The sequence below is a fragment of the Mustela nigripes genome, chromosome 14 (genome assembly GCF_022355385.1).
Source record: "Mustela nigripes isolate SB6536 chromosome 14, MUSNIG.SB6536, whole genome shotgun sequence".
Lineage (NCBI taxonomy): Eukaryota > Metazoa > Chordata > Mammalia > Carnivora > Mustelidae > Mustela > Mustela nigripes.
This window is the reverse complement of record NC_081570.1, coordinates 83,600,022-83,621,574: the sequence shown is the minus strand read 5'-3', so window position 1 is coordinate 83,621,574 and position 21,553 is coordinate 83,600,022. Positions and strand designations below refer to the sequence as shown.

Genomic DNA, 21,553 nt, shown 5'->3' with positions numbered 1-21,553 from the left:
CTGAGAAGGAGAGTATTATTCAGTAAGGATGTGTATAGTGTTTTTCCATTGATTGTAAGAGTCGACTACCATCCTCCTCCCGATTTTTTCCCTCTCCTTGGTGTTTCCCCCTTTCTACTTGAGAGGGAAGGAGAGAGGAAGAGGGAGGGAGGCAAGGGGGAGGGGGAGAGAGAGAGAAGCATTTCTGCTTTGGCTTAATTGGCTTATTTCCTCAAACCGATTGCTTTGTCGCGTTTCTTTATGTATATTTGGTTGCAAATTACCAAGCGTTTAACTGGGATGGGTGTTGGAGTGTGGGGGACAGGGTGGGAAAGTAGTGGGGACTGGCAGTCAGTCGCGGTGGCCTTGGGAGATCAAAAGGTGCTAAAAACCCCTGCCCGCAAAACACACCTCTGGTTATTGGGGAGCTAGAGAAATGTAGATTCTAATAAACATGGCTTGCAGGAGTCGATGAACAAAGGTACTTAATGCGGACCTAAGCCCCCGTTGCTATTGCTCCGCTAGCGGTATCTAAATATTCAAAAGCAAAGTGTAAGTTGATCAACAAACGCCCTGATGGTATTGGGCTTTTTCCCTTTTCTGTTTTTGTGTGGAGGGTGGAGAAGGGAGGAGGGTGGATGGGTGGGGGAAATCCGACAGCTTAAGGAGGTTTGAATTGAATATGCACCCAGCGGCAGTGGTCTCGTAGGAAATGGTGTTCTCGTAAGTCAGGCTGCCCCGCTGAAGCACGAGAGAGCTTTGGTTAGAGCTCAGAGCGTCAGTTCTGCTGCGAGTGCTGCCGGCAGTCGGCCCGGGCTGAGCTGTCCACTCGTCCAGGTGCTGAAGCTGGTGAAACACTTGGGTAGGTAGAGAAAGGGCTGGCAGTGGTTACTTGGATAAAAAGAAAACGTATCAACTACGTTGTTCTAGTTTCTTAAAGCGTGTGAATCTGTGGGTCAGTGTGTGCATGTATTTTATTTCAATTGTAAGGAAGCAAAACTAAAGGAGATTACTCAGGAAGCACTGAAAATCTGTTTGGGTATTTATGCTGTGATTATGATATGCCATGTATTGCTGTGTATGTATGTACTGTGTGTGCCTGTGTGTGTGTGTGTGTGTGTGTGTGTGTGTGTGTGGTGTATATATGTTTTAGTAATCCTTTTTAATTCAAAAGGAATGCTCCATTTAGTAAATCAAAATCTATCTGGATAATATGTTTTCCTTTTAACGTTAGTTGAGATTTAAATGGAAGAGTTCAGGAGCAAATGTACACTTTGCTCATAGACTATTGCATTACTTTCCCTAAGGGCTTTTGTTTCTAGGAGTTCAAGCTGAAGAGAACCTGTCAGCTTTCTCTCTCTCTCTCTCTCTCTCTGTGTGTGTGTGTGTGTGTGTGTGTGTGTGTGTGTGTTTGGTTGTAGCACCCCCAGAGAAAAGCTCCACTTTATAGCTATGTTAGATAATGACAGAAAATAGTGCTTATTTATTTGTTTAATTGGCATCTGTCTTTTTGTGAAAGGTGTACTTAAGAGTCATCTGAAAATACCATAAAATAGGCTATTAACTGGGCAATACTGCTTTTTTGAGTTATTTTAAGCATCAGGTATTATATATAAAACAACTGATCATAAAACCTAGAATTCATGTTGATTTTTCTATTTGTAATGTGTTAGGAAAATGATGAGTTGGTGTGTCTGGAGAAGTAATATATTTAAAGAAAAGAATTATAAGAGCAAGCACGAACTAAGTGCCTTAAATTGCAACCAGGTCAGTTAGATATGAGTTGTGGTAGTGGGAGAGATTCTGTTATATAATTACTCCTTGATGAAGAGCTATTTGCACTTACATAATTTAAGGAATCATAATGTCTATTGCCATGTTTCCATATCCCCTCCCTATTTCACTCACATGGATGTTCTCCCATATATTTGAGAGTAAAGGGAAAAGCAAATAGAGAACTTTCTAATGGAGCTACAACATGTCTTGGGTAGTGACGTTGCACTTGTTCATTTTATTTAGTGAACAATAAACCCTTATTATCAGAATATTCACTGCAGGATCTTAAGACAAAGCTTTTCCAGTAAGAGCCATATTGATCATCAAAGAATCTCTCTCTGAAAGCCAAAATTACAGTCACTTTACAAATGAGTTTTTATTTTTTTGGTTTTTTTTCCCCTTAAACAATTTTTATGAAGACAGAGCTTCAAAGGCTTTCCTATAGAGGTGTTCACAACAACTGCACAGCAATGCATTTATATAGTATATTAAAAAGGTGGGCTATGGAATTACACATTGTGGTACTACAAAACGATGCCTACCTAAATCATATAAACTCTACCAGCTTGTCAACTCAGTGAGTTCTGATACTATGGAAAATGAGTTTAATTATTTTGTGCTTTGAAGCTTTTTTTTTTTTTTTTTTTTTTTTTTTTACTTTAAAAATCATTATGTTGTATAGCTGTAAGGCCTTCAAGGGAGAGATGCCTATTTTTGTAGATCTATAAGTATTTGATTTCAAGTAGTAAATTGAATGAGTGTTTATTTTCTGTGATCTTGGGCTTGAGAAAATGCATTTCCAAAACACACTGCTGAAAATTTCACCCATGCATGACCCTATCTTTATTTGAGCCTCACTTCTTCTTAAAGCCGTCTAGGCAAATACATTTGTAATATTTGTGTGCTTAACTATGCATGTCTCTTACAGGGCTCTCTTGCTGCCATGACACTCAATCAAAGCACCTAGAGTGGGCTGGCCGAGACCAGAGCGAGTACCAAGCAGAACAAGTACAGAGGAAGGCACTGAGAGAGCACCAGGTAAACTAAAGGTTACTTGTCACGCCCACCCTATGCCCAAAGAGCCTTCCCACATCCTCCTTCCTCACTGGGAAGAGAGCACTCTTCTCCTTCTGTGTTAAGTGCTTGGTTTTGTGATTTGTCTTTCAGAACTGGAAATAAAGCAGCCATTTGGATTTGGGCAGGAAGCAGCAGAGCACAGCTTTGGATCCTTCTTTAGGGAAATCGAGTTATGGATTTATGGTCCCGGTCAAGCTCAGCCCAGCCCCAGCCAGGGGCGGGCTCAGCAGCAAGAGTTCTGGTGGCGGCGGCGGCAGAAGCAGCGGCAGCAGTAGCAGCGGCAGCAGCAGCTTGGTCCTCTGACTCTCTTCGGTGACGGGTATTCTTGGGTGGATAATACGGATTACGTTGTTATTGCTTAAGAATACGCGTAGTCGAGGAGAGTACCAGCGGCAGGCGGGCAGCGGCCGCCCCTTCCAGCCCACCAGCTGGCCTCTAAACGCCTGTGGTTGCCAAGGTAGCACTTTTTTGATCTTTTCCTTTCCTCGTTGTTTTCGCTCTGGGTCGCGTGTTCTTTGATTAGAAGGCACACCCCACCAGAAAGGCTCTGCGCGCCCTGCCTCTGGTGACTGGGGCTGTAGAATGGGTCCGCGCCGGGGCGCGGGGGTCGAGGAGGAGGGGAGGGGCGGGGAAAGGATGGGGGTCTGCTCAGCGGAGCCTGCGCGGAGTTTCGGCGTCCCCGGCCTGCTCGCTTCCTCTCTTCGCCGGGGTGTGGCTTGGGGGAGAGACGGGGACTGAGCGAGTCTCTAAAGTTGAGAATGACTGAAAGGCCTTGAGCAGTTTGGTAGCGTCGCGAGTGAGGAGCAGGAGCTCGGCAGAGGGTCGCTAGGGGCTGCCTCCGCAGAAAGGGCGTGTCCGTGGGCGAAGGTGCCCCCGCAAGCTGCGGAAGCTCGTGACTTCGCGAATCCCGGCCCGGGGCGGTGCCGGAGCCCCACCCCCCGGCGGTGCCACTGCGCAGCTAGACGTGGCGGCCGGGGCTGGGAAGGGGGCGGGGGACAGGGGCCTGGGTCCCCGCGGAACTTCTAGATTGGTAGTGTGTGGCGGGTCTCCTCAGGGACCCATACTTTCTTTTCGGATTCTCCGCGAAGGGGTGGAGAAACAGAATGGAAACCGGATTGGTTGCGGTGTGGCACAGAACTGGAACCTTCCTGAAAGTGGTTGGGGCAGGCAGTGACTGTTCAGTCGTCCAGTTTCTTTAGGACACCTCTTCAGCGCTGTCTTCCCTGCCTCTGCTTTTAGGACGAGTCTCAAACACCAACAAACCCAAGGCATGTTCCCCTTCTCAGATCTGCTGCGAAGGGACGAGAGGAAGAGCAAGCCTTTCCCTTTTTCTACTTGCAGTTTTGTTTGTTTGTTTCAAATATTAATGGACTATAAAACCATACGGATTTGTCCCCTCCTAGTGAAGAACAAGCAACCACCCACGATCCCCTCGAGCACACCCAGACACTCCTGTGGACAGCCGGATGTAGCAGGAGTTGATATGTCCAAGATGGAGCTTGGAGAGATGATCCACCATAAAAGAGGAGGAAGGTCAAGAAGGCTGGAGCGCTCAGCTCTTGCCGGCGGCGGACCACGCAGCTCTGCAACTCTCCTTTTCCTCTTGCAAGGCGCCAGGGCCCGCCCGGTAGTGGCGCTTCCAAAGGTGGGAGGAGAAAATGCTGGGGACAAGAATGCACAGACGACCAGAAGGTTCCAGTAGGGTCAGCAAGAACCTGCTGGGACTCTAAAACCAGGTTTCCTCCCTGCGTGGTGCCTCGGTTGTGCGCAGGCTGCGAAGACTGAATTCCTGAGAAGTGGAAGCTGCGGGAGAAAACAAACACACAAAAACAACAAAATGGGAAGCCTGCGACAATCTCCCTCGCGGCGTTCCCAGACCAGCTCTAAGCTGAGCTATGCCCCAGACACCTCTTCTCTTTGGAGGACGCCTTTCCCGGGAGCGAAGTACTTGTACTACCCGCACTGAGATCTTGCTCCACAGGGGCAGCTCTGAACCCTGGAGAGCGAGGTGCCTCGAAAGAGGCAGGCGTGCTCTCATGCTTTCCCATCTAGAGCTTTGCTTTTCTTCCAGTACTTTGGATTCCTAGTGAGGGGTGCACTACGCCACTCCTCTCCTGTCCCTATTTCCACTACACCGGGTCTGATCCCTCATTTACTCTCAGGGTGTCTACACTCACAGCTTTTGCGCTCAGGGAGGGTTGTTTGCAAGGAAAATGCGTGGGGACCTTCCGAGAAGCTCCCAGGGCAAGTCCCTTTTAAGAATGAGTTGAAGTAGAAGAGAAAAAGCACAAATGATACCTCTGCACTCGACATTCTACAACTAGCAAGAGAATATGTAACTATGGTTCTTTCCTTCATTGTTCCTTGAATTACCTTCTTTCTCTAGGGATCCACCAGTTGGTCATTAAGGGCTTGTTATGTATTTAACAAAATTCAATATGTCTGCTGGTGGCATTGTTTTATTGGGAAAGTAGGAAAGTAGAGAGAGCTACATAATCTAGTAACTAGGTGATCTTTGGAAAGTTGGCCTCATGCTGCTGGTTGACTAAATAAGTGTGTAAGGTTTGAAAGGAAGAAAGGGAGCTGGGGGCCGAGTTTGCCAGAAAGGAAAAGTAATACTCTGGCATTCGTTGAGAGATTTGAGGAAGAACTTTTTAAAATAAACGATTTTATTCAGTTCTTGGACACTGGCACTTTAATTTATGATTGCAATTGCTTCATAAATGAATAATAATTGTTAGAGTGGAATAATTGTAAATCCGAGTGATGAAATCTAAATGGTCAACAAAAAGTATTTGATTTTCTTGGTTCAGGTGGTTTAAATATTTATCTCATTGCTTTCTTTCCTTTGCAGAATTATTTTCGCATAAAAGTTTCCATTAGGTGTCAGTCTGACTGAGCTGGTTCCTATTTAAATTGAAAAAGAAAAAAAAAAAAGACAACAACAGCTCTGTGTGTGTGTGTGTGTGTGTGTGGTGTTTTTTGTTTTGTATTTAACTAGATTGGGCCTTTTTAGACAAGGGGGTAGAGAGAACCCAAAACTTTATTCAATTGAAATTGCTGTAGTTGTTTTATTATAGACAACCTGTTTTCCTCAGAAAATAGAATTTTAAATTATATCACTACTAGCCGGTCATTGTTTTTGCCCTGTCAGTATTCATAGACAGGATTAAAGAAGTACGAAATGATTGAGTGTTTTTCATACTAGATCCAGGTGATTTTAAGGAATTAAAATTATTGCATTTTTTCATTTAATGTCCAAATACAAGACGGCTATGCAACCTTTTTCTAAAATTTGGTTTGCTTTACAAAAGGGACAGAATTTCTACCTGAGAAAAGGATATAGATACAGCTTAGACTATTGTTTGACAGTAACACTTAGGGCTCCTTGGGGGGGGTAGAAAACTTATGAAAATTCCCTTTGTTACTACTATTTTTACCTTAGTTAAGTCTACATAAGTACTCACATTTTATGAACACTGTTTAATGACTTATAGATGGAAGATTTTAGGTTTCCCATTGAGATTTGTATGTCTATGAACACTCACATTTATACTGTGATATTCATTAGTAGGTGTAAGAAACATCATCTTGGTTGATGGTTTACTACTGACTCTCAGGTAAGGAGTTTGATGGAAACTGCATTTTACAAAGATTTTACTGATTTTATTCTTTGTGTCTGTGAATTGTGTTCTTGTATTTTTGCTTGAATAGAACTCCAGGGAGTGGTGATATGCATGATTAGAGATCCGCTGAGGATCATGACAGCCTCTATGTAAATATAAAAACTATATATGTAGTAGACAGATGATTCTGACCAAGGTAATTTTCAAAGAGATAATCATGTTCTGGAGCCAGGATTTTTCCCCCAAGTCCACTGCTTGTTTTAGGATGATGTGGTTCCTGTTGTCACAACAGGGCCAATCTAGAACCAGCACAGACCTGTCAATGAATGTCCAGGTAAAGGAGAGCAATGATGAAATAGCATTTCGATGGACAGAAAATTCCATAACCCATATAATCATTTTTTTCTTCTTATATTGCACATCAGTAATGGTAAATTTTCAAATATAAAAATAGACTTTTGTGTGTGTGTAGGTGGAGGTGCTGAATATATTGAGGAATATTTTGTGTTTTTATGTAGGACATAGGAGAAGGCCTAAGAAAACAGAAGACAGTGTAAGGCCATCACAGTTTTTCATCAACTTTTTAATACTGTACAGTTTTAGCTATCATGATACCATAGGAATGACAGAATGATGATCTTACAATGTTAGAGAGTAGAGTTATCTACATATTTGACTGACTATTTGAAAGTAAATCTATTTTGGCAATAAACATTTTTAATTAAAAAACATTAATGTCAGAATACTTCAAAACTTTTATTATTGCAGTTAGCTGTTACATTATCAGTAGTTATGTATCTATAAAGTAAATGCTAAATAGGTTTTAAACAAAAAGTTTTATAGTGTAATTTTTCTAAAAGATATTTTTCCCCTTGACACCAATATTTAAATGACTTACAGTTCTTAAATTTCAATCTACAAAATACTCTGTGTGAATGTCTAAGCTTTTTAACTGAGAAGACATTGCAACTCATCCAAAAAGCTACCAGCTAAAAAATATATTGTGAGTTCTAAGTTTCTTGAAACATGTTTAGTACCTGGTGATTAGCTGAGTTTGGTGAGTGCAACTTAAGAACAGAACATTGTATCTCTAATATTTGTATTGTTGTCCAGATTACAACTATGTGACTACTTAAATCTTTTGAGGGCTAAATTCTATTATATTCTAGTTAATAATGAGAGCTAAGTAAGACAATCTGATCTTCAAAATCAACAGAAAGTATTTTATTAGCTCTGTAAGTACGAAGACAATAATTTTCACTTTCTGTGTTTGTGGAAATACCCTTTGAGGCTCAGTGATATGCCACACTATCTGCAAATTTACATACATGCCACCTAAACTAGAACCAAAAGTTAAAATAAAGCAAAACAACACGGGATAACTATAAATTTTAAAACTTTCAAATAATGATTTTAAATAAGGCTTACTATATTTATTAGCTTCAAATCAATACCAAATCTCAATTAAATTTCAAACTGTAAACACACATATTGCTGTAATCTATATACTAATACTATGTTCTTGCTTAAAATACAGTTTATATCTTAATACACTTTTTTGTTGACAAATTATATTACAATAGTGGCATGATTGCCGAACTTGAAAATAGTGTCTATTTTAAAACTTGAATAAAATATATGCTCTAAGAGACACAGTTTCTAAAAAACTATTTTTGTAACAATAATACAATTTAATGGGTAAATTGATATTCATGCAATTTTTAAAAATTTTTGTTTAATACATAAAAATAATTGTTTGAGGTCTGTTTTTTTTTTTTTTTTTAAGATTTTATTTATTTATTTGACAGACAGAGATCACAAGCAGGCGGAGAGGCAGGCAGAGAGAGAGAGGGAAGCAGGCTCCTTGCTGAGCAGAGAGCCTGATGCAGGCAGGGCTCGATCCCAGGACCTTGGGATCATGACCTGAGCCGAAGACAGAGGCTTTAACCCACTGAGCCAGCCAGGCGCCCCTTGAGGTCTGTTTTTATCTTTGTGAACAAAATGTGGCCAATTTCATGGATTGGTTCAAACAGGTCCCAAGATAAACTAAAGTTACTTATTTCAGATTTCAAGATAGTTTCTGTATATTTACCAAACGTTACATTCGTTTTTGGACTCTAAGAAGAATGAATGAATGAATAAATGAATGTTGTAACTGATGTCCTATCAGAAGCACGCATGCAAAAATTTTTTCCTTTATAACAGCAATGTATTAGGGTAAGACAAGCATTCTGGATTGTTTTATGCATAACCATAGGGGAATTAAATTTAAGAATGGTTACTTTATGGGTCCAGTTTCATGCACAATTTGTTTTCTTAACTTTGGTTTTTTTTTTAAACAGGCTATGGAAGTGTTTATAAAGACAAAGCAAATTAGAGAATTGAGGCAGTTATGGAAAAACCTCAAATCTCATTTTTCCCTCAATTATAAGATACTTAAGGTAAAAAGGACTTTGGGATAAAAGCTAGAAAATCTGATTTTGAGTACAGGTTCAGTTGTGAACTATGACAACAGACTAATCATAGAGCTTGCCTGGCCCTCAGTGTCTCATCACAGCAAGGAGGGCTAGGTTTATATTCTCTCAAAGCCCTTCCACCTCCTATGGACTCCATTTCAAAAGAAGCCGTTCTGAGGGTGGGAAGGGGCTGAATTCTTCTCTTTATTTTATATACAGATGATGTGCAAATCAATACCACAACTAAGCAAGCAGCTTTAAAAAAGACAAAATCTCTCAAATGCATTCACCAACATATTTGTCTTGATATCAAACAGGAAATTGGTCTTTAAGATTTTTACTTAACTTTTCAACACATGAAATACATGGAAATATTTTTGCCACTTCTTCATCATTCGGTTTTCATTTGAAGTTTTAGTAGGAAGGAAAAACCCCAAAGAATGAGTTATAGATTCATCCTAGTGTGTTATCGTGGGAATATATGTATGTCTCCATATGTGTAAGACATCTGAGGCTCCCCAAACTAGGGATCAACCTCAGAAACTTTTCAGCCTAAAGAGACCAAATCACAAATAACTCTTTCCAAGTCAAAGTATATAATTGTAGTTGGTGAAGAATAAATACTGGGACTTTTAAAATATTTTCATCTGTGTGCAAATGTTCATGCTTGTAAATTTAATTACAATTGTTAAAGAATTGGAAAATTACTATTTTTTTCATTTTTCTGAAAAAAAAAAAAGGACTGGTTTCTGTCTAGGATATTTAATTCAGAAACAGCATAGTAGTGGTATAGCCTTTTAAAATACCTGATCCAGTATCTGGCACAGCAGAGGTGTTCAAAAATATTTATTAATTTAGTAAAAGCAATTCTTTCAGGATATCTTTATACAGAATTTTACATCCTCCCACCCCAACCTTGGTTAATGTACTTTTAAAAGTAGCTATTACATAAAATGGCTGAAATGCATACATTTGAAGTTTAATTTAATATTAATATAAATTATAATTCTCAAATTTGTGTATGGATAGTGCAGTTATTCTTTGTTCATATAGAAAACTTACTTTCTCTGACTTTCAGATATAACTCCTAAATAGTTGAAGAACCTGTGAGAACATTTTAGTAGTATTTTTTTTTGGAACTGTAAGTAACTGTTTAATCTGGAATTGTTTTATTCCATGTGAATTCTGATGTAAATATGTTACCTGATAAATTTTATTTACTATTATATGTATAAATACATATAAATTATATGTATAAGTATATATAATTCACAAATTTTTAAACAAATAATTGAAATTCACTTTATCAGTATAATTATAATGATTGATATATTTTCAATGATAAGGACTGTACAATATTTTTTCCAATAGTTATTAGCAAAGCAAATTTAAGTTACAAGCAAAATTAAATTATAGTTTTATTTGAAAGGTTTGACTGTCCTGTTCCAAGTATAGTATATACAAGTTGACCTTTTAACCACAAAATAATATTCCCGTTCTCTAAAAATTAAAATAACATGGTCTGTCAGCTATAACTTTATTCAGATAATTTACATAATGCTTCATGCACAGTTTAAGATGAATATGACACATTATGGCCATTTAGGACTTTGAGAATAGGTTCAGTACAAATTCTATAAAGTTTTCAAAAGCATTTGATTTGAAATAGATTTCTGGTGGTGGGAATGTGAAGTTTGGAAACCATTTACTTATATTTTTATTAAAATGTCTCCTATTCCTTTCTGTTGCTGGATGTGGTTGTCCAAAACAACTTTGGGAGTGTTTAATCCTAGCTATTAGGACAGGTCAAAATAGGAGGATTCTTTACCCTGAAGAAAAGAGGTTTTTGTTAGTTTTGGCTGCTATATTAAAAATCAGGGTTGATGCTAAATTTCTGAGACAGTTTCACATTTAGATCTGACAATTTGTGCAGATAACAATTGACTTTGACAAGAGACAAGGGACAATGATAGCAAGTAACAATATTAAGGATGTGGGCTGTGGAGAGGATTGTGCAGTTTTGGTGATGTGTTAAAGAAACAATAATGAAATTATTGGTGGCTATTTTACTGGCAGATCTAGTAGCTTGTGATAGGAAGTTGACAATTATTGACTTTATGTAGTGTATTTCTATAGTAGGAATTCTTTCATAGTATTCAAGAGTCCTTGGTTTTTTTTCTTTTTCTTTCTTTTCTTTTTTTTTTTTTTTTTTTTAATATATCAAAAGTCATGCTCTGGTATAGAGCTATGAATCAATTAAAATAGAAATAGTGTCCGTGTAAAATAGGCCTAATTTATAGGTAGAACATTGATAAAGGCATGGAATCTGGATGTTTCATGTCGAAGAAAAGATCATCAGTCTTGAAAAGACAAACTTATGGAAAATTAAGCCTAAGGGACAAATAGCTTAAAAGAGAGAGCCTTTTGATCCATTTTTCTATGGAAAAAAGATACGTGTTATATTTGAGACTGTGCTTTAGAAATAAAGTAACCTCAGGGAATTTATTTAAGAATGTATTAGCACTATTTCTCTGACTATAAAATACAGAGTTCAGTTTTTCCTACTCACTGCAATTGATCAAGATTTTAGGGATGAGGGCTGTTTGTTAATTAGTTGTGGTAAAGATACAGAAGAGATAGACATGCCTGTTCATCTCTGGATTGGCCTGTGTCTCCAAAGGCACAGCACTTGATCATTTCTTTTTTCTTTTCTTTTCATTTGTTTTCTTTTGATAGAATTATTTTCCAGTCTACCATTCACATAGAATACAAAATTTCATGAGTCTTAGATAAGCCCATACTAAATTCAGATGATATTTAGTTGTTATGTTAATTTTCTATCTCAGACTCAGTTATTTGGTGTATGGTCCTACATCCATGTTTTATACATGGTATTTTCACAATACAGAGAAGCTAAGTAACTTCCCTATGGATACCCAAATATTTGGAACCCATTTTCTGAGTCCGCTTTGGAAGTTTTCTTTCTAATACATCACACTAAGACTTCAATATTGAGGTTTTTTTTGCAACTCTACTCTTCCTGGTATCTGGCAATAATTCTCTTATTCCTCTTACTAGTCAGTGATTCATCTGATTTAACCTTTTTCAAGCTTAAATATTATATATACAGATGTGAACATGCCAATAGATTCCAAAGGTGTATAGTGTGCTTATTCATTTTTTTTTCAAAATCTAGGAAGATTTTACAGGCCAAATTAATATTAGTGTAGAAACAAATAGCAGTCATAATTACAGGAATAAGTTGATATTTTACCCAAGTTGCAAATATTTTTGTAAAACAAAGGAAATTTTTATCTCAATTAAACCAACTCAATTTAGTAAGCTTCCAAATGAAAGTACTGGCACTGAGAATGGCATGACAAGTATTTTTCATGTAGTATATTCGATGGAAAATTAAAAATAAGGTTAGCAAATGCTGACCCAGTGATGTTCTCACATCAAAGAACATAAATCACATATTAATATACAAATAAATTATATTTACTCTTTTATTCCATTTTCAAATATTCAAAAACTGTCTTATTGAATAAAGAAAGACAGATTGACTGTTGGCTCAGAGAAAAATCAAAAAAAGATTCTCAATTTCACTAAACCCTAGTCCACTGCTGGTGTGCTAATTATGCAAATAGCATGGTGGTCCTCCATGGCCACATCTGGGTTAAGTATAGTGTTAACCATTTAGGAGGCTGAGAGAGTGATTTTTTGCAGTGGTCACCTAACCTATCAATCAAAGAAACATACCTCTTATACATGAAGGGCTACTGCTCCCAAATCAGACCCTATCATGGCATAAGATGGTGTAAGTAACTTTCATCATTTTAAAATTCACCAAGATAGAAAGTTATCTCTTATCCCCATCAAGAGATTTCCTTTTTTTATTAACTATAAACTATAACCATAACGTAGTTACATCCACTATTTTTCTCAATTTTTAAGAGCAAAATGTAGATATAACTGTAAGGTGGACAGAAATAAGAGGAGAGGAAGGGGTGGGAAAGAGAGGGGGGCGGGATCTTCTGTTCTACTTTGTTGCTGAATTGAAGGTAATATCATGGCAAAACTGACTCTGAGAAGCAATACTTAAAATAATCAACATTTAGTCCAAGGAAAGATGTTTTAAGGATTCATATAATTTGGTCAAGAACAGAAGGCTTTAAAATTTGTGAAGAATAGATCTTAATCCTCAAACCAGCTAATTAAGCTTCTTCTGTACAGCATACAGTTTAAGTTAACAGTAATTAATATAGCCAGCTTGGACCCTCAGGAAGCTAAAGCCAGCAAGTGCTTTTCGGTTCACTCGAGAGGATGCGGTTTGATTGCCGGCGCCAGTAAACAGGTTGGGAATTGTCAACATTGTAATTAGCAGCAAGTTTCTGGATTCTCAGCTTGCCAGACTAGTGGGCTGATGCTTGGAGCATTTGCCCCAGGGGGGAGAGGGAAAAACAAAGGAAGGGAATCTGAGCAACCTTGCAATGCTCTGCCAGCATATGCCACTGGACCAGTGTTTTTCTTGGCAAAGGTCTATTTTAAGACATCTAGCAGTGGTTTCCACAAAATATGAAACTCACCATAGCAACCAAAATGGCAAGCGTCTCAAAGAACCTTTCCTTGATTGGATATCAGATCAAACTGTGTTCAGAGCTATATAGCCTTACGGGCCGTGTGTGCTCTATCTGCACAATGTGGTTATTAACAGCATGATTAAAAGGGTTAAAATCTGTTTTGGCAGCGATCCTGAAATACTCTGCTGAAACGACATCAAGAGAATAAGGTTATGCAAACCTTATTAACCCTTCATATAGTACAAATAGAAAGGAAATGTCAACCTTAGTACCACCAAGAATCCAATCTTCAGTACTTAAGTGATCATTTAAATGTAGTTTCCTAATGCAAAGCCACGGGATCCTTGTGGAGAAAGTTTGTCATAGATTTGGGTTGGGTAATTTATAACCCAACTGAACAAAAATTAGGCTAGCTTTTGGAATCTACTTGATAAAAGTTCGTCTGTGTGTGTGTGTGTGTGTGTGTGTGTATAAAATTTCACTGATCTTCTAGCAGAACATGACCTGAAATAAATTACATATATATTCTGAGTAGTTACAGGATAAGTACCAAATCCACCTACCTTGTGACAAAAGCATAATAACAAACGCTTTTACTTTTTCTTTAAAGCAGCTCTGCAGTAAATTACTTTTACCTTCCACTTGAAAAAGGTCAAGGTTGCTGAGCATTGCTAAAATACACATATTAATTTCTCCCAAATAAAAAAGCCTGGAATCATATCAGGGATATTCTTACTGTCGCTTTCTACATTTGCCAAAATATGAGGAGGAGGTTTCAAAGAGATAAACAGGATGTAGAAGCAAACAAAATAGCCTTCTTTACTGTAAAAAAAAAAAAAAAAAAAAAAAAGCGTTCTTAAATGGATCAACCTGCTATATTAAGCAATTGCCATATGTGGCCATTTCTGCCAGTGGATTATCAAAAGTACCCAAGAAATGGCTGCGTAGATTTGGCACCCAGGTGTCTGGTGTCGCATTTAGCGGACTCTTTTGTGGGGAGAAGGATTACTCATATTTGTTGGAGAGAGTGCCATTCTCTAATCCTCCTCCACAACAGAATCCTTGTTGGAGTGAACCAGCAACACGATTCTTATCCACTCTCCTCTAGACTCGGAGGAATTCTCCACAATTATTTATTATTTTCAGTGGAATTAGATGCCTACAGGTGGCCTCATAATGTGCCTCCAGGCATACAACCTGCTGTAAATTTTTCAGTTACATTAACTCAGCAGTATGTTGTCTTATAACAACAGTTCATTCAGTTTATGAGAAAAGGGAGAAGGAAATAGAAAGGCAGTCTTTCGTGTTGAGCACCACTGCAGTTCTGTTCCACCCTGTTCTTTCTTTGACATTAGTAAAGGATATTTTCCAGAAGCGACGCTGCTGGCTTGTTAGTGTGGGCTGCGCCTCTTTACAGAATCAGATGGGGCTGGGGGGAGACACAGGCAGCAGGCCTCCGTACAGTCTCAGGGACTGGCAGAGTGGGTGTCAATTAAAAACAGATGCAGAGCAATACTTTTCTTTTTCTTTTCCTTTTCTTTTTTCTTAAGGCCTTAAATGACTTCTGTTATTAAAGTGTTTTGTCTTTAGTGGTTTTTCATATTGTGTTAGAAAAAAATTAGTTCAGCTCTATCAGGACATTTGGGTTTATCAGGTCCTTCTGCAATTTCTCCCCTACCACTCTTCCTATATACTGTAATGTTTTTCTTGGCCTTTTGGGTTACCAATCAGTGAGAGAAGGAGAGGACTCCGTAACTTTTTTGTCATTGGGTTTCACGCTCATCCTGGCATTATATTGATGCAATTGTCCTTCAAGGTATGCAGCTAATTACCCCTGTATATTTTGGGGTATAATTCTCAGAACTGATGAAAAACCACAGATAATATCTGGGTTAATATACTTTAGGGGAAGAAATTAGATTAACATTTTAGGGGCAATACACAGGTCTATTTAAATCTCAGAAGTCCTAGTATGAGGTTATAAAGCGACTTTTCACAGTCATAAACAGAACAAAATCTGCCTCCTACCATTCTAGTCTCATTAAACCTGTAGCTTATACTACAAGTAACAACAATGTGCACAGTTTAACTATATATTTTATGTGTACAAAGTCATATCTATATTATTAAAAACAAAACTTTTTAAAATGTAGAAACATGTTCTTATTTTAATGCCTGTAGCAGAGACATGGGCAAAATTAGTAACCCAAAGTCAATTTGACACTAACCAAGTTACCTACCCCAATCCAAGGGTATTGAGACCATTCTGGCTTTCATTTTATAACATCTGATGAACATGCTGAGATCAAGCAGCTTATATATTCAAGAGCTCGGATGTCTTTCAGAATAAATCAATAAATTTACATTATGCATGTACTACTCATGTGGTATTCAGGTCTCCCAACATTTATTAAGCACCTAATGTGTACCGGGAATTCTTCTCAATGTTGGAGTTATATTGCCCTGAAAGCGTTCGTGCCCTATAGGAAAGGCCACAATCCAGGTTCTTATGAGCTCTCTGGGGAACTCAAAAGAATGTAAAGCAATATCCTCCTTCCAAGTAACTTACTAGTTTGTGGTTAATAGAGCAAATATGAAATAGTGTAAAAGCAAATGTTGCTACAAGCCATCTCTGTTATCTCTGTTCACAAAAAGACCCTTACAGATCACAGATAATAATAAAGTTCTCTATAGAAATGGATTTACTCATATTTTCCCTCCTGAGTATAGACAATCTTTAACAACTTAATAGATCAAGGAAACACCTGATAGGAAAAGAATAAAATACACATATTTCATATTTTCATCTCAAAGCAAGTTACTCTGTTAATATCCCTAAGTCATTGTAATGCATTTATAATTACACAAAACTATATTATCCTAGCAAAAATTGCTAGTGTATCTATGGTTATCATAAAATTTATTTTAGTAACTGTAAGATGATAGTGAATGCATCTGATTCCCAAATCCATTAATAATAATAGGTTCCAGATTCAGTAAATGTCTTTTGAGAACTTGATGATCGCTTTATCAAAGAACGTGCTAAAAGTGCTATGCTATGGATTTCAAAATGCGGTCCCTGATCAGTAGCCTCAGCCTTCCCTGGGAACTTGTGAGAAATGCAGATTCTCAGATGGCATCACAGGTCCACCAACTCAAAAACCCTGGAGCTGGGGCTCCTAACCTGTGTTTTAACAAGCCTCATTCTGATGCCTGCTGGAGTTTGAGAATCACTGCTTTCTACTGATTTTTAAAAAAATCACAATTAAGGTGCCTCGTTAGCGCAGTAGGTAGTGCGTCAGTCTCATAAAAAATCACAATAAAGAGGTTCTGACTTTAACACTGATCCAAATCACTTAGGTTCTATTGTAGATTTAAAGTAACAAGTTTTTATTAATTGTTAATTTTAGCAGATATTTTAAATTAAAAATCAGGACTTTGATTACTGGCAAATTCTATAACATTTGGGAACCATTTTAAAGTACCAAATATTCTACTTTACTTGGAGTTTTATTTATATAGAACTTAGGTAGTACTCTTATTACTATTATATAATACTCTTACTAGTACTCTTATTGCTAATAGCTTTATACTTATGATCATATATATTGAGTATATATGACTTAAACTTTTCTTTTGGTTTAAGTTATTATTGTTGAGTTGGTATTATTATTATTAGGTGTAATATTATTATTATTATTCCAATAGCTGCCCAAATTTTACTCTGGTATTAAATTATGACCCAGTTTAGAAGCAAGGACCAACAGTTTCATTGTACAGAAGGCATAAAACCAGAACTTTGGATCTTGTCTGTGTGTGTGTGTGTGTGTGTGTGTGTGTGTGTGATGTGACTGTCCCAAGGATCATCGTTAGAATGTTCTCATTCATCTATGCCACAAGGAATTCTTAAATTCTCACGTAAGGGAATGCCCTGACCAAATTCTTTGAGCATTTACAAAATGGTCCAGTAATACCATAGTATAAATTTCCTAAAGGTGTGTATTAGAACATATTTAATAAAAATCTGCTCGCAACTTAGATTACCATAGGATGGTAAAAATGAATGTTATTGGTTAAATAATTAGATTATATCAGTTGTCATTATGCCAGCTGAAGACTGTTTCACAGAGTTGTAATATGTTCTTAGTTTGTCAGACCACAGCTTTCTATTCAAGCTTTCACGGAAACGTTAGACATTCAAAAGCTGAAATGTATAAAATGCAGCTCCAAAGGGCAGCAAATTGTTTCTTGTTTATGCTTTTAATTTCAAATTTAAAAAAGGTGACTTTTAAACCATATCACTCCGGATTGTAAGGGCTAGAATGGTCCTCCGATACATAAAAGCTGACTTTTGTATTTAATGCAGAAAATAATCTTAACCACCTTCGATTTAGTGTTAAAGTAACTCACTGACAATATAACCAGGATTTTTCTCAGTCTTGATTATACATGCTTGCTTATGTTAAAACATAAATTAATCACATACATTAGAGGATGTCAGAATATATAAGGAAGTATTAATAGTAATAATAATATTTCTTAGTAAAAATACAACAATATGTAAAGAGAGAAGGTGATGGCCTGATGTTCAAAAAATTTCTTGATGGAGAATGTGTGTAACGTTAAATAATAAATTAGGTAGTATTTTACTTTATAACTTTAATGCATTAATGTATTTTGTAAGATTCTATTTTCTCTAATATTATCTTTTTAGAGCTGTTCCATTACTTGACAGAATAATAGGACTTCCCTCTCTAAAAATATATTCTGAATATAAGCATAGAACTGTAAGTCCATTTTAGAATATGACTTTTATTTTTCCACAATAGGGATGAGCAACAACACTGTCCAGACTTAAATGCGAACATTAAGAGAGTCTCGGTGGTGGAACAATTTATGCACACCCTGTTTTGATAGAATGATTGACAAGAGACATGCAAGAAATCCAAGTTATTTCTTGTGGAGGAAAAAAAAAAGTCCATTATTTTGACAGTTAACATTTTAAGATTAAGGACTTCAGATTAACCAGAAAAGAAAATGAAATCATTTTAGTAGGACTGTAGTTTGATGGATTTAGTCATTAAATTAAGTAGACACTAATTTAATGCTTAGTACTTCAAACTTCAAATGGAGTTCTGACTGCAAAAAGGATGCAAAATAAGTACCAAGTGGTTTATATTTTGGCAGAGAAGATACTTAAAATTCATAAATATCAAAATAGCTTATTTTTCCTCATATTTTTATTAAATGTTTCATTTTATTATTGGTTCTAGTTCTTACAATGTACAGTGGATTCCGATGTATTCAGTAATTATATTGCTGATGTTTCATGTCCTTTTTTTTTTTTTTTTAAATGTAATCTATCTGCCCAACGTGGGGTGAACTCAAGACCCCAAACCATGAGTTGCATGCTCTACTGACTGAGCCAGTGAGGCACCCCCACATGTTCTTTTTTTATGTAACAGATGTTAAATTTTTTTAAAAAGATTTTATTTATTTATTTGAAAGAAGAGAGAAAGAGAGAAACCCTGAGTGCCGGGAGGAGCAGAGGGAGAGAGAGAAGCAGGCTCCCCACTGAGCAGGGATCCAGATGTGGGATTCCATCCCAGGACCCAAAGAACATAACTGAACTGAGGGCGGATGCTTAACCGATTGAACCACCCAGGTGCCCTTTAAACATTTTATAAAGGAAAAGTCAGTTTGAGAAAATTGTGTTAAATCATTATAATCTTTTACAAATGAGTATATAGATTTATTGTTTACTCTTATCTCCTTTGGCTTATTGGGGGCCTATATTGCTGATGATCTTATCATTAACTTAATATAAATTAGTTTGTTGCTAGCTGGAAAAATGACCAGATGTGAGCTTATTAATTATCAGCAACAAAATATTAGTTGCTTAACATCTCTCTTCTAGAATGGTTTTGAAGTATTCTGCAAAACTGGTATAATTACATCTCTTGACCATTTTATTTGCAGACTGATACTTTATACTACTTACAGAGTTTTTCAATATGCTTATAAAAGCAGATCTATGTGGGAAATTGTAAACAACTATTCAACTAAAAATGTTTTATTTTATAGTTTCTGAACTCTAATTTTAAATAATGCAAGTTTTAAAGTTTATAGTAAATGAAATTTCACATTTATTAAAAAACTAAGTATTTAATCTATTTGTTACAAATTACTGTTCAAAAATAAATAGTGGATTATATTAGGAACTATTACTAGGGTATTTATTTATAATAGGGATCTGTTGTAATTTTAATGATAAGGTAACTATACTTTATATAAAGTATTATTAAGACTATCTTTAAAATAATTTTAATTTTTATATACTGGTTACTGGCATAGAGTTCATAGTCTTCCTAAATCCTGACTTTTTTTCCTACTAAAACTTTCAAATAGTATTTATATATCGTACATTTTATTTTAAAAAAGAAAACTTGAAATGTTTGGTCATGTAGAAAAAGATAATTGGAAAAGGTTATTAAGGTAACAAAAGTGAAAGCACACTTTAGTCAGGTATTAAATCTAGGTATTAAAGTTAGCATACTAAAATGGGAAATATTAGGTGTAATGTTTGTTAAATCAAAGTATTTCGATTACCCTTCTTTTCTGTCATTTCTTTTTGATTTATATGAACTTTTTTTTTTTTTTTAATGCTATGACTACCACACCACTAAGTATCTGGCAAGATTATAATTTTAGCACTTACTTCAAATTACATGAAAATAGAATCCAAAAATGCCATACTGCAAGTAGGTCTATTTTCTTGGATCAAAATAGATTGTTGTACATAATAAATGATACTCCCTGATGTTTTTATAATGATTCACGAAACCAAGTGTTGACATTTTAGCTCAAAGATTTCCATAAAATGCTGATAAAACAGGAAAACTAATTGCAAAGTACTTCTACATAATGATAAAGCAAGGTATTGAATCCTTTCCTACTACTGTGCTATTTGAAATGCTTTAAAAAATCAACAAATATAATTGAAAATATCTTTTACGGCTAAATTAATGGGGACTAGTTGTTACAAATCAAAGCTAGACCACGATAAAACACCATCACATGGTAATTTTACATCTCTTAGGAAAACATAATCACTTACAGGATGTCCACTCTTCAGGGGGACTCAGTGTCTCGGCCTACAGTATAAACAATTATAAAATATAAGAACTTATCATTTACATCCTTTTTAAATTATGATCTATTTTTCTTCAAAGAAACTGTAGATGAAATTTGAAATTTGAAATTCTGTTCTCATTCATTAACTTTTATCCTAGTTTATCTTTTTCTTAGTCTATACAAAGGAATCCCACATACCTTATAATCCTTTCATATACATTAGTTGAATTTATTTAGAAACATTTAAAAATGTAAAATAACATTTTAAATAATATTGACATGTTAATTATATTGGTTTATTTGAAAACTAGGCCTATTGTGTCAAGAAAGGCACTAGTTATTTTTAATCAAGAGATAAAAATCCAGTTTGACTTAGAAGATTCTAAAATGATTTCTCAAAATGATATTTGGTACATGGTGATTACTGCTTTTATGTTCTTCTCTTTAACGTTACATGTTGTTTATCAGCAGAAAGAACACTTATGGTAAAAATCTGTTTACAGAAATTTGTTTTAAAAGAATTAGCTTCATTTTGAATTCTTTCCATGTTTTAGTAGGAAGGGTATTTATATGAATTTTGTTTTTCACACTTATTATAATACAAAATTACACTGATTTAAGTAATAAAGTTTATATTCAGAAAAGACATTTTGTTTTTTTTTTAATTTTGCATTACACATATTTTGCTTACTGTGGCCAGACCCATATGGGAATAGAAATTAATTCTTTTATAAAAGTGCATTAAACGTTAAGATGTAAGTTCCTCTAGTAGTTTTTTTTTTCAAAATTATTTATGTATCCTTAAATGTTGTACATATCTATGTTATATGTATCTATGTATTTAATTTACACTTTATTTATGAGGATTATTGTGTTTCCAACCTGTCTTTACTATGATTATTATAGTTCCCCCAAGGTTTCT

General features: G+C 36.1%; 1 long non-coding RNA gene across 1 annotated transcript in view; it reads left to right on the top strand.

Annotated features, from left to right (window-relative positions):
- Positions 1-3,222: 3,222 nt before the first annotated feature.
- Positions 3,223-21,553, top strand: part of LOC132001174 (uncharacterized) — a 78,219-nt gene continuing 59,888 nt past the window's right edge. The window contains exon 1 of the long non-coding RNA XR_009399548.1: positions 3,223-3,289. This is a non-coding gene — a long non-coding RNA (uncharacterized LOC132001174). The remainder of the gene's footprint in view (positions 3,290-21,553) is intronic.